We start from the raw sequence: 18,618 nt of genomic DNA on the forward strand, positions 1-18,618 counted from the left end.
TGGTTATTGTTTATCTAAACACAGAAGTGAGTGCCAAATCCAACTTGTATACCCTCTTAAACGCTAAAATTGCGATAGGAAATACAGACCACACATCAAATGACCAAATTTCAGGCTTATGCTATAGATTTAACACAGTATTAAAGGTGGGATAATGTGGAGGTTAAGAGAGAGGACTGTCTGGATTCAAATCTTAGTTACACCACTTTATAGATGTGTGACTTTTGGTCAAGTTCTTTAACCTCTTTTTGTACCCTTCTGTAAAATGGGTTCATGTTAGTACCTACCTTATAAGGTTTTTTGATTTCTCAATGAGTTATTAGTTTCAAAATACTTAGTAATTAGTAAAAGCCTGGTAAATAATAAGTACTCAGTAAGTGTTAGCCTCACTATCATTAATCAAAGCAGCTTAGTTTTGCAGTCCTGTAATTGCAATAGGTACTAATCTCCACGTATTTAGTGTGTATTTCCTTCTGAGAACAAATTTATCCTGTCTTGGCTGTCAGACTTGGGTTCACACGTAGAGACAAATCTTTACAGAAACTTCAGATATATGATCCCCTGCTGCCCCCTCAAACCCCCTCTGAGTCAAAACACTACAGAGCCACCACTAGGAATGACAGGGTTCAAGATAAACGGGTGGCACAGAAAATACATTATGTATAAATTTAGAGAAAAGAGTGATGTTTGGTGATCAGGCAACACTTCTTAGAGGATGGGAATGGGGCTCAGATGTTGGAGAAACCTTTGAATTGTAATTAGAGAGACCATGCTAGCTGGTGGACAGGCCACTGCATGGAGTTATTCAACCTGGGTAACTGTGCATACTCACCAGTTTCCCATCAGTGGGGATGAGTGGAAGCTGGAACCCAGTCTGTGCACAGGTTAACAAGCCATGTGCCCTGGAACGAGGAATGTGCCCTGAAGAAAGAGCTGTCGTTTCCTTCTCACCAAGCAGCTTGGACTGACAGAGCCTTCCATCTAGGCTCTAGCCTTCAAGGGAGTCTCCTTTTTCAATTCCCCACAATGGTGCCCTGTAATTAGGGGACCATAACAATTATTCAAACAGGCAGAGTTCTGAGGGAGAAAAGAAACACTACAAATAGTTACTCCAACTCAGACACACAACAACAGTGACCCAAGCAATCCAGAACATTTGTCACTTTACCTGTAAGAGGCCAGGTGGAACTGAGGCTACTGCTTCTCTCTGAACTGGAGAAACGAGAGTCAATCTGTTAGTCATTATGCTACATGGCTGGGTATATTCCTGTCCAGGTTCGGAAGCTGAAGATATTAACTAATGTTAATAATTCTGAAACACATAATTATGGTTAAAAATAATTTGAAAACCAGATTTGAAATTATTACTTTTTCCTTCTGAAAGTATTTAAAAATATCAGTACATTCTCAGTCACTCATAAATCTTATGCTTAATTTCCTCTTTTGCTTAATCAAGTTTCATGTGTCTTAAATTATGTTTAATTTTGGTTCAAAATAGTTTTTATTCACTTTCTGCCTAAAGATATTTTTCTCAAATGTTTGTTTCATGCTGAATTAGAAAGCATTGAGAAAAGGCAAACAACTAGAAGTAGAAGAAAAGGCATCAGAAAATGGATAAAATTCATTAAAATAACAAAAGACCCCAGTCTTCAACCTATCCATTCATTTAACACATTTTACATTAAGGTGCTAATGGAAGCCACAAGCCTCCAGTGCTCCTGTGAGCCACCACTGAGTGTGCATTAAGACCCACTTTATGGTTGTCCCATGATGTGCTAAACCTGGTGAGGAACAGAGATGCAAAAACACTGTCTTTGTCCTATAAGGGTTTAAGGTATAACTTGGGAGGAAAGATAAATGAGTTAGAGAAATAGGACTTTTATGGGAAATCCAAGATTACATAGCACAAAAGATAAATATGAGAGCTGAAAGAGAGATGATATTGCGAGGAGAAGACACATACTTAGTGCTTAAGAGAAGTTAAGTATGAGTCTGGTCTAGAATAGACATGTATTGGTTTTATTTTTTTTTACCTTTTTGTATTCTTTTTATTGAGGTATAGTCAGTTTGCAATGTTGTGTAGACACGTATTGTTGGCCGGCCCACTCCAGGCAAGAGAGAAAATGAACCCAAGAACAGAGATGGTTGGGGATTCCAAACTAGCCACAGAAGCGATCTCGCTGTCTGTGATGGGGTGCTGATGGTAACTTCCTAAGACAATCCTAGTAATGAAAGCTGCGTAGTGATTAAGGAAGGAAAATCAGAAATACTTTCTTCCAGAATTTGTGCGTTTCTAAGGGAGTTTCAGAATGGTCCTAGTCCTGGAGTTAAGAACATCCTATAAATTTCCAGTTTGAGTTCCCTTGAGCCCTCAAGAGAAATTAATCACAGTTTCTTAGTCTGTGATGATGAGGTGAAATTAGCAGTGTCCACCTGGACAAGACTGGTAACTGGTGCTAGTGGTATGTGCTTACTAAATTTTAATGAATTCTGAGTGAGTAGGCAGTAATGATCACAACTGAGTTTCATTTTTACAAAGATTTATCTTCCTGACTGCAATTGAATTCTTTCCCTAAAACTGAGTTATATCTCCTCAAACCATCTTACCCTCTGAAATTCCTAGCATGTTGTTAATAACATAAATCACCTTATTACCCCCATATATCAGAATCTTTCCAGTTATCCCCTCAAAACAGTCACTGAGTCCAAGAGTAGACCCTAGTGTCCACTAATGATTACTCCCAAGATTCCCCAGACCCCATCATTTTCTGTCTGGGTTTGTGCTGTTTTAGTTGTGCCTGTTTTCCTATTGTCAGCTATAAACTATCTATATTCTTTATGTTAGCCCATTTGGGGTACAGCCTAGATGCTTATCTTCCTAAAAGTGCCTTCACTATATCTCTTCCTGCTCCTCCATTCTTCAGTGGCTCTGCAAAGTGGCCTAGAGAAGGAATCGACTTGGAATCTTATATTTTAGATTTTTTTTTTTGTTTCTACACATATAGAATTTTTTTAAAAAGTCTAATTTTCTGGATTTACATTTTTCTAAGTAGCATCATGTTACCTATTTCTTGTCCTTGCAATGGGAAACTGATGATTACAGGTGTTCATTTTTTTTTTTACTGTATTTGTCATTTTGGTTTCATACTTTGAACTTTAATATTATTTGTCTGTATTGAATATACCTAAAAGCCATTTACTAGAAAAACGAAATGTAATTATTAAATGCGGTTAGAGTATTTCAATGTATAGCCAAACCGAAACAAATCCAAACAAGAAGGTCCGTCGTATTTGCCTGTAATATGTGGTGATATTCTTTCTTTACTTTTTCATTTCCTTTAAAAAGGAAATACATGAACAATAGTAGTTTTATGAGATAATTTACTTCAACTCTTAATGAGCCATGGTAACTTTCCTTCTCTCCTCTAATTCTGTAGAGCTCAAGAGATAAATCTGTCAGGATTATCAAGCCCATCCTTAATAGTTCAGGAATTGGACCAGATTCTAGCTATAAAGTCTTTTTTGTTTCTATGGCTCTGTGACTCTGTGTAATCTATAACAACAATATTAGCCATCACCGAGTTGACACTGACTGTATAGCAGAAACTATTCTCACATGCTTAACACAAATTATAACTCATTCTTAAAAATAATCTCATAACTTATCCCCATCTTACAGATGTGAAAATACTTGGAAAAATTAAGTAACATGGCCTTGAGTACATTACAGAGAGTTAAAACTGAAATTTTTCTAACTCCTATAAAATCAAATAGACCTGATTATCTCTTTCCATCAATCTAAATAGTCTTATAGTTTAAATATTTGGAAAAATCAATATTTCACGAAGTTCAAACTGGAAACGTTTTCTTGTGGGGCTATTGTAAGGAGACTTTTCATTTTAGGCGGGGTATATGTCATCTACTCATGCTATGATTTTCATCTACATTATTGTGACAATGTAAAGTCTTTAAAAAGCTGTCTATTCTCAATAGCTTGCTTGCAGTATTGTAATTCCTTGCTTTAATCATGAGATAAGATTTCTTAGTCATCAAATAAAAAAGCATGGGTGGCAACCTAAAATCTCTTTTTGTTTTAAAGACTAGCCAAATAATGTGTCTTTGGTTACCTGTGTCCTTAGTGGCACACCTCGGACCCTTTACTCATGCTTTTTCAGGTCATGTTTCTTTTTCATATGCCATGCTTCTAGCTAAAGAAAAAAAAAACTTGTCTGTCTAGACCTCTTTTGGCATAAACTCCATTAAATACCAAACTGTTAAAGCTTATACCCTCTTTTTCTTCATGTTTGTCTGTTTCTTGATTGAAATGTTAAACATATAAAACACCCTCTTATGTCTAAGAGCTTTTATGTGATGTTTGTAATCAGAATGCCCAAGGACTTTCTACAGAAGCTTAGTAGTCCTGTGACTTTTTTGATTCCAGGTTTTCCTATCCAAACTAGAATTGTTGGATTTCCCTACAAGAGTTAACAGAGAGTCATTGTGTCAAACTTCACGAAGGAAATTGACTTCATACATAAACTTACTGTGGAATTTCTTCTGTTTTCCTAACGCATCGATTAGAAAAGCAATTGCCACTGTGACTGTCTGTTTTCACCTGCAACAAGCAGGAATGGGAGGGAAAGGAGGATGGAGTCAGAAAGTCTGGATCATGAGGAAGAGGCTGGGAGCATGAGATAGGCCTGCTAGAGCTTCCGAGGTAAAGAGATTCAGCATGGTGAGGAGAGGGACAAAGGATGGTGAAAGAAAGTGTACGGGGGCTCAGTGTATTAATTTATTTAGTAATTCATTCAAAAACATTCTTTTAAGACCTCCCATTCTTTTAAGTGCCTGGCCCTCGACTAAAGTGTAGAGAATAAATAATGAGTGTGGAGGGGGCCAGAACAGGTGTCTGGAGCTAAGGTAGGAGATGATACAGCAGTCCACATGTTGCATAGCATGGGAAGCAGAGTTGGAGAGATACTGTGTTGAAAGTGAAGACGTGGCTCTTCCTAAAGGTGCAGGCTCCAGCAACATTAAGAAAGCAGAAGCCAAGGGCAATGAGAGAGATTTTCTGCTCCCTTCTAGCAAGTGAAATGGGGGCCAGAAGGTATTGCGAGGTCTGATTCTATGCACAGAAGTGGTGAAGCTGTGTCCAATTCTCAAGAAACTGAGGGGAACTTGAGATGATTAGATCCCTGTAAAACTCGAGTCCTTTTGCTTCGGCGCTCACTGACACAGCCACCCACTTGCCAGGCCTTCCACTGCCCCCAGGCGCTTTCACTGTTGGCCCTTAGCCCTGCTGCAGAGCTGCTTTGAGGAGATGGACCTCATCTAAGCTGGACTCAGAATCCGCATCGTTCTTTAGAGACAAGCCCTGAAAGAAAGTGAGAACAGAGTGAAGACACTCATCCAGTTTTGAGGAGCTGATAAATATTTCAAGTTAAACAGTGTAAGTTGCTGTTTTTTATTGTTGTTGGCATGACCATTCAGCAAGTCGCCCCAAAAATCTAATTACAGTCTCACAGAATCATCTTTGTATTGGTTTAGAAAGATTCCTCAGGCAGCTCCTAGGAATAGACATTTGTATGAATAGTGTAGGCTTTAGAATTTGTTTTTAGAGTTCTGGAAGTGGTTACAAGCCATTTTTTTTTTTTGATCTCACAACGATTACTAAATTGAAGAAGACATCAGTGTATTTCAATAAGTAAATCTCACCTTATTTAATCATTAACATAAATAAAGATTTATTTTATGCAGCTGTGGGGTTTTTTGGCATAGAAATTTTAAAAGTAAACTAGAAATCAAACTCCAACACTAAAATGTTAATAGTTAATGAAGCCACAGGGGGCCACGCCCTGAAGAAAATGGTAGTATCACATAATTTTTTTTAACTTAAGAAATTTCACTTAAGCATAGGAAAGGTTAAATAGTTCCTTGTGTAAAAGTTGTTCTTTGGATAGAATGGAGTAATGCTGAAATTTATATATATTTCATGCTGCAATCAGTTTCATTATTATCTTTTAACTTGAATAACGCAGAATGCAAACTGGTAGAGTTTGTTTTCTGTGCTGCCAGAATTGTGGTGCAGAATTTTATGATTCATAACAAATCCAGAAAAGAACAAAATGTATTATTTAACCAAAATTAAAAATTAAAATAGACATTAACATATTATTTTAGTGAAAAACAAATCTAAAAGCACTTACCTTTAGACTTTTTTGTCAATTAGAGGCAAAATACTGTCACATCCACTTAACATCAAAGGTCTGTGAATAAGCCAACAGTCTATGATTTTAAATACTTTTAAATTATCTCTGTACAAGTTTGCTAAGGCGGCCATAGCAAAGTACCGCAGACTGGGTGGCTCACACGGCAGGCATTTATTTTCTCCCAGTTCTGAAGGATGGAAGTCTCAGGTCACCATGTCGGCACGGTTGATTTCTTCCAGAACCTGTCTCCTTGGCTTGCAGATAGCTGCCTTCTCTCGAGTGTTCATGTAGTCTTTTCTCTCTGTGCGCATGCCCCTGCTGTCTCTGTGTGTGTCCAAATTACCTTTTCTTATAAGAACACCAGCTAGATTGGATTAGGGCCCCTTATAAGGGAGCTGTTTTAACTTAACCATAACTTTAAAAGCCCTGTCTCCAAATGCAACCATATTCTGAGATACTGGGGTTTAGGGCTTCAACACATGAATTTTGGGGGGGATACAAGTCAGCCCATAAGAGCTTGGGAGAGTTTGAAGGGTTCTTGGGTGGAGGATGCCAACAAACTGTTTATTTTCACTGAAGTCACCGTAAGTCACCAGTTGGGTTTCAAAGACTTAAGGGAAAAAATTAAATACAGTGTTAATTAGGCCAGAGTTGTATGGCCCAGTTAGTTTAGCCCTATCCTTGAAAATGACACAGTCTAACTATAGATGTACTGGATTACAAAATGACAGAGAAGAGCATGTGAGTGGATCAACTCCAATTGTCCTTACTAATCAGCTTAGCTTGGTAGGACCTGTTTCTACTTTTGCTCTTCTCTCCATCCTGTTCTATATTTGGGAATCTACTAGAAATCACAAGTGGCTTAAGTTTAAGGGACACTGAGAGCAGCAGAGGAATTCATAGTCTTACTCTGAGTCTTACTACTGCATCCTGTGGCTTGTCTGCATCTCAGCTGGTCATCTCCGTCCAGGCTGGGAGTTACACTTGAGTCCCCACCTACAGGTTTTCAAGTTTACTCTTGTCAGATTCCACCGGATGAGAGCTCTTATGAGGGTGTTTCCTGGACTGGAAATAGCTTCCAAAGTAACAGTTCCCCAGATCACAGGTATTTGAGAAACGCAAGAAAAGATTTTACTTAGATACATTTTGGACAAAGGGGTTTGCAACGAGCAGCCATTGATTTGAAGAAGTCCTTTAGATCCCCTCTTGAAATTGTCTTCTTATCTCTTGCGTGCCAAGCATTTAAAATGAAGAGACAAACCTCTTTTCTTTTCAGACATCATAATGTACTCCCTCCCTCCCATCCTGTTACCTACTTTTTATAAAATTGAAATCTCCTAAAATCTAACCCCTGCTTTCCTTTCTTCTCTTGAAATGGCTGTCAGAGCAGTGACATGCTTCAGTGGGTGGGTAGAAAGAAGCCAGAGGAATGTCTACATGGTGAGAAGTGTGTGTCTGTATAGATGAGAGAAGAAAGAAGACAAACTTACATTAGACAAATCAGAAAAACGTAAAATTATAACGGTCTCCACAGATGAAGACTGAAAATCTTCATAAATTTCCCAAAGCACTATGAGATAGTCAAAAAAAAAAAAAAAGAAAGAAAAGAAAAGAAAAAAAAAGAAAGAAAAGAAAAGAAACAGAAAAAAAAAAGTATGCCAAGTCAAAGATTTCACTGCCTTTTAAAAATGCTTGCAGAGTTAGAAACCTTGATGATACTGGTTTTTAATGACTCTCCAATTAAATGTCTCATAAAAACCCACAGATGGCATGTTTTAACAAGATGGCCTACCATGTGTCATCTTCATCCCACCTTAAACTTGGGGCCGTCAGTCATTAGCATAGAGATCAACTTAGGGGCCCCAACCCTTACAGTCCCCCGACCTCATTTTACAGGTGATAGGACTGACTTGCCTTAGGCCACCCAGTATCCGCTTCTGTTTACAGTCCCTGTGATCCTTCTTTGCCACAAGCAGGATGCAGGAAAGAGAAGAGTCGAAGACATTCTATTCCAACTGCATCTCCTACAAGCACTAGTATACAGGTTAAAGTGTCATTCTGAGACCTCGGTGATATCCAAAGTTTTCTTGTTTCAGGAGCAGCTTTGTCAAACCCTGCCCCTGTACAGCGTGGATGATGGTCCCCTAAATTCTCTTTTCCTTCCAGGCAGGTGCATTTGGCTTTTTCTTCTTGTGGGGCCTCCTCAAGGTAATGACCTCCTTTCAGTTGTTCCCGCAGGCTTACAGGTGGCCATGCATAAACCTCTGAGAATGAAGCTGACGTTGCTCGGGGGAGAATGCAGCAGTTTGGACAAAGCACCTGTGGGGTTCAGGGCATCACTTATAATACGTCTAGTTCACTGGCCTTTACTTGTCCTAGGAAGGAAAAAGTGATTTATTTTCCACTCTTTTTCACACCTGCCTCAACTACTTTCTTATGCTCAAATGGGTGAGAAACAATTTCTGTGATCTCTCTATTTCTAGCTAAGTCATATTAGGCAAATTCTACCAGATAACAATTAATGACACAGCCGCAATATAATACCTAATATTTACTGAATGCTTACTCTGTGCCAGAGACTGTGCTAAAATTTACATATATTGTGTCACTATTCTTACACTTACCTACTTTCCAGATGAGAAAACTGAGGTTCAGAGATGTTCTGGTCCTGGCCTCATGTTACCCAGCTCATTAACAGTAAAGCCAGGATTTGAACCCAGGAATCAGAGATCAATATCTGACCATCAAGGGCTCTCTTTCCATGATGAATCTGACCACAGGGGTACTTTTTTCTAAGAAATAATTGCTGATAGCCAAAACAAAATCTTCTTGGGGGAAATAAATTTTAGGGAGAATGTTATTTTAGGGTTCAAATCCACAGTGTTTGATTTGTCTACAGAAGAAAAAGTGATTATTTTATTTAAGAGGTTTAACATTTTATAAAATTGAAGCGGCTGGACCCACAGCTGTGTCTCAGCCTATGCTTTGCACTTCCAGAGCATTTAATCTTAAATAATTTGCATATGCGGTTGACAAACTACATCTTTCTAATTGAAAAAAATCATCCTGTATTCCAATTACAATTGGAGGAGAGGGATTGAAGTCCACTGAAAATGAGGTTAGAATGCAGTAGTAATCAGACTCATTTTTCTTTACTGGCGAATAAGGAACTTTCTCAATATCATTTACAGGCTACATTAGGCCATGTATGAGACAATTATGTATTTTCTCTTCTATACACCAGTCTAAATATTAAGAAGAATAGAGTAAAAGTCAAGATTGGTATGAGGAGATAGAAAATCTATCTGTACCACATACTCCTCTGATTTTCAGAAATCAAGAACTGGGTAAAGAAGTCTTAGAGACTATAAATGTAAGTTCTTATTAGGGTGGATAAGCCTGTATGTTGACATTCTGATTTAGAGAGTGCATAAGATTCTCGTATCTGGGGAAAAGGCAAAATGCCATTTGTAAGGTAATGTGAGGCTGTTCTTACATTTCATTTTTCTTATTCTCACCATTGAATGATGTCTGTCAGTGGCCCTGTCTGTTTTTGCAGCTGTTAAACTGTTCTTCTGTCTTAAATGCTACCCAGCAAGCGCAAAAGAACTCTGTAGTATGTGTGATAACAGAGTATGACCTTTAATTTATCAGAGCACATTCTGTATTTTGTTATCTGCTTGTCCCTTTTGCTCTTCATTTCTTGCTGCTGGTTTTTGATGTGATACTCCTGTGTCTTTGCATTAGGAACCCAACAGCTTAGAAACACTTGGGGGAGAATTTGTAAATCACTGTTCATTTCACATGGGCAGAGAGATCCAAAGTTCACAAGGTTACCTTTATTTCTACTTAATCTGATGGAACAATATCCAAAATAAAATTTTCCAATGTAACTAGCTAATAGGAACACATGCTTCTACAAATCTTTGTGTAAAGGCAGACTAGATATCTTAATGTAGTTCCACATGACAGAGGCACATGAAAGGAGAAATTCCTTAAACCAGTTACAGAACAGAAACAGACTCACAGACATGGAAAACAAACATGTTTACCAGGAGAAAGGGGGTGGGAAGGGATAAATTGGGAGTTTGAGATTTGCAGATCCTAACTACTATATATAAAACAGCTACACAGCAAGTTTCTACTGTACAGCACTGGGGACTATATTCAATATCTTGTAGTAGCCTATAATGAAAAAGAATATGAAAAGGAATATATATGTGCATATAAATGAATCACCATGCTGTACACCTGAAATTGACACAACATTGTAAACTGACTATGCTTAAAAACAAAGAAAGAAAGGGGAGCCTTTGATGGTTCAGATACTGTTTCTAATTTCTTCCGCAAAGCCATTGTTGCACTCTACAGTAGACAGCCTGTGTTCTCCCGAGCTCAGCATCACAGCAGTGTCATATGAAGGTATTGTTTAATTGGATACAAAAACCTGTTGTTTTGCAGAAGGAGCTGGGGTGTCTTCTCATGCGTTAGTCACGAACAGGGCATTGCCCTGCTCGAGCAGTCTGTTCTCTCCAGCTGTATTGAGTTCAGTGGGCACTGACAGGGCACTTGGGTGTGCCACCCTCTCTTGCCATAAATTTGCACTCGGGTACTACATTTCATCTGTAGAAAATACTTTTTTTGTTTAAGACATGGTGGGAGCAAAATTGGAATCCCTATAAATGTAGTAGCAATAATATTCAATTAAAATTTGAAAAAGATCACTCATAATCCCTTTACCCTAACACAAATATTTTCATTCTTGCATATTGCCCTCAAATTCTTGCCAACTTGCATCGTATTTTATTTAATACTTTTAACATTGTGTATATTACATGTTTCACTTTGCATGATGTTAAGTATTTTAACCATTTTTATTCATATTTGCAATTAGTTTGAATCAAAATATATTCTGTTGGAGAATGTATTTATTTTAAAAATAGATGTAGAAGTGTTGAATTTTATGAAATTAAAGAGAATAATCAACTATCCACCTTTTGGGAGTTAATATTCACCTTACAACATACTTTTATCTAGTTATTATTTCAATAAAATTTAGATTGCTTGTGATCTCAGTAAAATTCTTTGGGTTTCATTGCACCTTCTTTGACTGTTCTGATCCAGTGTCCTCTCTGAACTCCTGTGACAACTACAATTCAAATTGTGATTGATTGTGTGTGTCTACCAAGTTATCTGTTATCTTGAACGTGCATGTAACTTTCCTTATTTTGTCCTTTGACTCCCTAGCCAAAGTATAAGCCTTGTAAGGATGGGATCCATGTGATATATTGCTGTATGCCTGACACAGTACTTTCAGAGTGCACAGTCAGTGCTTATGTATTGACATCATTGAGTCAGATTGGATTCCTAATGTCTAGTTAAGCCATAGTAAAGAAACAACTTATTCAACTATTAGAACTAGAGACAGAAAGTGAAATCTTTTGCAGATGTGAAATATGTCTAGGAAGAGTAGACCTGGATGTATGCCTTGAGCTATTAATGAGTGATATGAGAGCTAGAAAGAAAGAAAAAAAAGGAGGCAATATGAAGTTCAAGGAAAATTCACTTTAACATGTTGCAGAGTTCCATCCCTCTTCTCACAAGCCAACAAAGAGTGGTGGTCTTTGGCTCATGACAGAGACCCTCTCTCCTTTTTCCAACTTGTCTCTGGAGAGGGTCACCATCCGAAAAGCTGTGAACTTGGTGGGTTATTATGCTTGGAGCTTGTCCTGTAGGTTAGGGATAAAGACAAGGAATGCTCAGAGCATTTTATGTCTCAAGGGGGCGATGCATGCATGGCAGGGCATTGGTGTAAAAAGAAGAAAATGAAATATTGCACCTCACTGGGTTCTTTTATCACTTTACTTAATTCTGCTTTGCTATATTAATCTATAAAATAAACATGATAAAAATATCCTCCTGATGAATCCTCAAAAATGTTGAGGTTACTGATTTCCTGTGCCCAGGAGTCTAATCTCACCCCAAGCTTTGTAAGGCAGAATCTTTACAGACAAGACCATGATATCTTCCATTATATGAGAGTACCATAAGGATTAAAAGGAAGATGTTGGGCCTTTATGACTCAGGCTGTTTGAGTCTTTGCTTTCATAACTATTTGTGGAATAGCTTTGTTTGGAGTCAAATATACCTGGGCTCAAATGTTCCCTCCATTTATTATACACAGAACAGTACTAGTTATGTTATCTCTTTGAGCCTCAATTTTTCCATCTACAAAACAAAAGATACTTATGGTCAGGGGTCAGTATAGGGACCAAATGAGATGACCTCTATAAGCAAGCAGCACAATGCATAAAATGTAAAAGTCATGCAATACACTATCTTTTAAATTTCCTGGTGGTCTTGTATTTTCATATATAGTATGTATGTATGTACACATATATAATATTTAGTGGTACAGATATGGACCAGATGTAGTCCTTACTTGCAAGGTGCCCATAATCTAGAATTCAATTCCATGAAACCATTTCATCACAAGTATAGGTACTGCTACGAAGTGTTGTCAGAATTCATAATGGAAGACTCTAGGCTAATGTGGTAGGGGGCACAGAGCATGCTTCTTTGAGAGACTTATAAGGTAATATTAAGAGGAGAAATAAGTTGACCAGACCCAGACGTGTGTGTGTGTGTGTTTGAAGATGGGTGGAAGTGTTGAGGAGTACACAGAGATGCAGGAAATTTGCAAGGCAAGGGGTGAATGGCATTTTCAAAGAGGATTAACTTGGTTGTAGAATTTTAAAGAAGTCCAGAGTAACTAGAATTTAAAGAGTTAAAAATAAATGGTTCAAGATGAAACTGGAGTAGGCAGGAGCCGTATAGATGTATATATTTGTTATGTACACATTTGATGATATAGCAAATGATATAATATACAGGACAGATGTTTATATTAGAACAGCTATATTTTTTCCCAGGCTTCTCCCTTGAAGAGTGTCAATCGTGTTCAAAATGCGCTTATTTGGAACGTTACCTGCTAAGTTAGGTATTAACTCTGTTGTATTGTTTGCATAAGTACACATGTGGCATTTATTTGGAAGTTATGTGATAACGCTGCTTTTAAAACTTGAGTAGTTTTACAAAACTATGTTAAGTGTTCACTTTGCTTTATGGCCTAGGCATAGCCAAATGCCATGTCCTCATTTAAAAGCAAAAAGTCAAAGAAAAAAAAAAGTTTCCTAATCTTCTCTGGAACTATCTATCTATAGCTTTTTAGAACCTTTTGTGTTTCCTTTCCCAATGTTAAAAATGCAGGAAACAAGAAGCCTTCAGTAGAAGCAAGTATCTTTGTTTTTACTTTCATATTGTTCTGCACAAATGTGGGGTTCATAGCTTTGCTTTTCCTTCTTGTTTTCCAAGTGTATTTCTATGTCATATCAAAAAATGCCACTTTTATTTCCGAGGAGACATTAAACATCAGGGAAGAAGATCTATGAAAATGAGAGGAGAAAAACTGTGTGTTAGTGAAGTTCATATAGCTTGTCTCCACTGGCCCAGAGTCATGAAAATATGATCACAATTTTATTTCCCTTTGTTTTCTGAGTCCCGCCGTGAAGTTTAGTGCAGGTCAAGGATTTGTGTTTTATTACTCCTTGCAGCTTACCTTGATTCTTTGAAATTACCCTTGTTTCCTTGAAGTCTTCTGGTTATACAAAATTAACATAATGTCGTGTGACCAAATATTATTGGTTAGGTGGGAAAGCGAAACTATCTGCAATTCAATCAAAATTAAGGATGTTACACTCCTAACTCTAAATGATCAGATTTTCCATTTTTTTTCTTCACCCCTGGAACCTTGTTTGATGTATCCATTACATTTAGTACTTTACACTGAAATAGCCACACCAATTAGAGTTTGAACCTGTCATTTGGTTGTAGGGTTACTATTATGGGGCCTGCCTGTTGTCAAAAATACTGAATCCTAAAACTAACATAATATTATATGTCAATTACATTTCAGTTAGAAAATTTGTTAATTAAAATTATTGAATCCTTCAACAACTCAAAGAAAAATGAACCAAATTTTACATATTGTTTTACTGATTGAAAAGTACTTCAGCAGAGACATGCATGTTGCCGGTGACATGTTCAGTAAAGGTACCAAGAGGTTTAACCCACATAAAATTAACTGGAGGAAAAAGAAGGGAAATCAAAAGGAAAACCTCATTCTGCTTTTATTAGGGAAAGGAAGTATGCAACTAAATCATTATTCAATGAGAATCTCTGCCATTATAAACCTAGTTACATCCTCAGTAGATTGCTGTAGTTGATTTCCATACTTTTTAAAAAGTTGAAATTCTACTTGGACCCTTTTTGTAATTCCAAAATTAATAGGTCTTTTACACATGGGTTATTATTGCTTTATCCTTATCTCTGATTTATAATACTTGCAGATGAAAATAGCTTCTCCTTTCATTTGATTTGAATTTTAAGGTACATTTTCCTTGTTTTTAATCTCTTCAGTCGGTATAAGCCTGCATCCTTTGACCATCCACAGAAAATCCGTGTAATGTTTCTGCATCCCAGCATGCTTGGTATTAGATTCTGAAACTTTCCAAAGGAAAGAAAAGGCCATCAGAAATTACAACTATCTTTGATCTTTCCCAATCAGATGGGTTGCTTTATGTCCTTTCTTCTGCATGCAAACTTTAGATACATGTCGAACTATGGACAGGATTAAATAAATGAACACAATCATACAGAGTTACTGGATATGTGGTAAGTAATGTATCACCATGAACTTATAAAGGAATGAAATGCAATTTGAGCAATTTCTTAAAGTAACATACCCCAATTATGACTTTCCATATGTAGTCTGTCAATGAAAATCATGAGGTAGAAGCAAAATGTGGGCTTATTCCTGGTGAATTAAACAATCTGAACTATTTTATACCCAATAGTAGGAGGGGTTTGCGAATCATCTGTTAGAAAGACATTGTCACTGTATTCTATTTAACTATGTCTTCGTTTGTTGACAATGGACTTACATATAGTTTTATCACAAGAGAAATCATTAGTTTTTATTCTAGTAGAAGAACAAGTAATTTGGGGAATAAAGTCAACATATTTTGAAGTAAACATCTCCTAATTTTCTAGCCATTAACACCAAGAAAAGTCTGTCCTTGGATTTCAAAATCAAATCTTTCAGTTAAAAAAAAAATTGCTCTCAACTATAGCACATCTGACATTCATAAGTTACAGGATTGTATGATCCTGTTTGTATGACTACTTTTTTTTTTAATATAGTTACTGGGGATTGAACCCAGGACCTCAAGCAGGCTAAGCAAGCACGCGAACACTGAGCTGTACGCTACCTTTCTTGAAAACTTTTGTGTCTTTTACACCTGTCTCTGCTGCCTGTTCTTTCCATCAGCTCTTTGTTCATTGGGAATACAGTGTTTATGTTCTTTTTTTTAACTGAGTCTCATCAAGAATCTTTAGAAGCTATTGTTGACTTAAATCATGCCATGTCAATCATATTAATTGTTCTGTGAGTGCCAGTCAAAGGCATGAGGGTACATTGTATGTATGTATGTATGTGTATGGATATATATGCAATTTTATGTTTTTATGTGCTCTTTTCAAAACCATTCAGAAAGAGTATATCAAGTCTTCAATTTTCTCCACCTGTATTTGTTAAGATTTTTGTCTCTATGTTCCCTGCTGTTAATATCTATGATTATCTACTTTGTGGCATGGGGCAGTAATTATTAAACAAATAATGAACTGATTGTATGAATGTTCAAACCAGTGATAATTAGTAAACACATAAAATTATAATTGAAATATGTGCTGTTTCCTTTGGAAAGTACAAAGAAAAGCTTATCTACATGTGATCTGTCCTCTGGGCATAAGTATTTGCTTTCTTGTGAATGTTGTTAGGCTGTGGAGATGAGATAGTGGTGCTACAGAAGCTATCAGAATTAAAAATAAGATTTCTTTTCCTACTTCATTTTACAGATATTTCATAGCAGGTCCTAGGATAGGTATTGTGCAAGCGCTGAGAATACAGCAATAAACACTAATGCATAATACCTGACCTCAGGAACTTCAGAGTTCAAACAGAAAATACTTATTGAATATGCAATTCCAACATTGGTGCTTGTTTCTAATGGACATGTATCAGGCACTAGAAAAGCATGTAACCAGGTGTCCTAATCCAGCTTGAGGACATCAGGGAAGACCTCCTGTGGAAATGTTCCCGCCAAGAAGATTCCATTACTAAGGAAAGATGAGGATGGATGGGAATGAGGAAAAGTCTTTCAAATAGTGGAGAGTACACCCAAAGAGACAAGGAGAACTTTAGAGGAATTGAAAGAACTCATGAGGATGGAAAGAGAACAACAGGGCAGTGACAGCTGTGAGATGGGGCAGGGGAGGTAGGAAGGGACCAGTCATGGAAGTTCTCATAAGCCTCATCAGCTTGCCTGAGATTTTATCTTCAAGGCAATAGGAGGGTTGTATTAGACAAGTGGCACGGTTAGATACTGGCTGACATGTGGAGGATGGGTGGGGTTGACTGTGGAGAGGATGCAGAGAGGTCTGTTAATATACTGTCATTGTAATTGGGCGAGAGGTGCCTTGCAGCCCAGATCTGGGTGGTGTTTGAGGGAATAATGACTCATTTCTGATGGTGGGAATGCTCTAGCATGAGAAGCAGCCCAAGGAGCCATGTAATTATAAAGTCATCAGGAGGGTTATCACAGTGTGAACTGATATGAGTGCTAGTCAACAAAGAAGTCCATAGAGCAAAGGGTGTGTGTTTTTGAAAATATTTTAGGTTTGCTTATCAAAGTATGTACATAAATATGTTCATTTCATAAATCAGGTATAAGCAAAAAACACATATTCATCAATAATCACACTGGTCTAAGATAACCAATTGAATTTTAGTGTATTTTTCCAAATATACATGTATACAAGCACACAAAAAGAGAACATAAATTGTACACACTTATTGAAAATGAAGATAAGCTTGAAAATTAAGCAATTTATCCTTTTTTAAAAGTTGCCAAATATCAACAAATATATTCACGCAGGATAAAATATTATTTTATAACATTTTAATACTTTCATAATACAGAGAAATACATATCAATGTTTTTATTAAACTTTATATTTGGTTCCACTTTGATATTTACAATTTCAATTAGATACTAATAATATGAAATATTTTCAGTCATATAAAACTTCAGAGGTCAAGTTGATGAAGTCTAAGTAACAGTTCTTTTCTAGTTATCTAAAAGTACATGACAAATATTCTGGTGGGTTTCTTGTGGTAAGTATAGTGTGTAATAAGGCTAGCGTGAGAAAACACCAATTATCCTAAATCTGAGAAAAAATTTATATGTTTTGTCTTCCCTAGCAAAATGCTCTAGTCGTTTTTTTGTGGACAGTACATTTCTTTCACCTCTGTGTCCTTATCTGACCTATTGCCAAAATGTCTTAGCTCAAAATCACATGTTAATTTTCATAGACTAGAAAAACTTCTTGCAATATACACAGTTGAGCACTGAAATGGCATCCTGGATTCTTCCTAAGTGCTTTATAGATCAAGAAAACACTCATCTATTTGCAAGCATTATTCAAGGTCAATTTAAAGTATGTTTCTATCAGATAACTCTTTGTTCAAAGAATCAAGGCTCCCACTTAATTTAGTGCTATGAATAGGGACCGCTCTTTGTGGCTTATATTTGTTCCTTAAGCTCTCATGCCTTCTTTAGAATAGTCTAATGAAAAGCAAATATTTGAGTATATAATTTTTTTCAAATGTTATACACATCAGTATGTTAAGCTTTAAATGAAACCGAAGGACACGCAAATAAAGTCACTTTTGTCAAAGCCTTTTCCTATAATAACATATTTGGTGATGCAAGATGTGTTCCCTTGTGATGTCCAAGTGTTTGATGAACCAATTTGTGTGGAATATACAAGAACTATTCAGACTTTGTGGTTTCCGTAAATGAGATGAATAAGGATTTCTCTTTTCTGAATAGGACATCACGTATACTAGGTCTATTTTAGATGCTTCAGTGTGCCAAGGACGGTATGAAGTTTGGTGTTCATAAATTACTAATCTGGAATAAGGTTGAATGTATTTTGAAAACTTAAACCTGTTTCACCTGAACATGTTTAACTAGTTAATAGGAAACACCAAAAAAGACAAAACCCTGAGATCAATGGTTATTTTTTTGGTAAAGCTATTCTATGCTGTTTAAATTGGTTGTTCGGGTCTGTCTATAACATAAGTTTTAATAACCTAGCTCAAATGCAGATTTCTAATTTTCAATTAACATAGGAATAATTTTGTTTGCTAAAATAAAATAAATTGAATGAATGACAAGTCTGAGACATGAAATGTTCTAGGTAGAACTTTTTAAAATTTCCAAATTTC

General features: G+C 36.7%; 1 protein-coding gene across 6 annotated transcripts in view; it reads left to right on the plus strand.

Annotated features, from left to right (window-relative positions):
• Positions 1 to 18,618, plus strand: part of NRXN1 (neurexin 1) — a 1,026,070-nt gene that overhangs the window by 883,953 nt on the left and 123,499 nt on the right. The gene's annotated exons all lie outside the window — the stretch shown is intronic.

This window comes from Vicugna pacos, chromosome 15, assembly GCF_048564905.1.
Source record: "Vicugna pacos chromosome 15, VicPac4, whole genome shotgun sequence".
In the NCBI taxonomy this organism is placed as follows: domain Eukaryota; kingdom Metazoa; phylum Chordata; class Mammalia; order Artiodactyla; family Camelidae; genus Vicugna; species Vicugna pacos.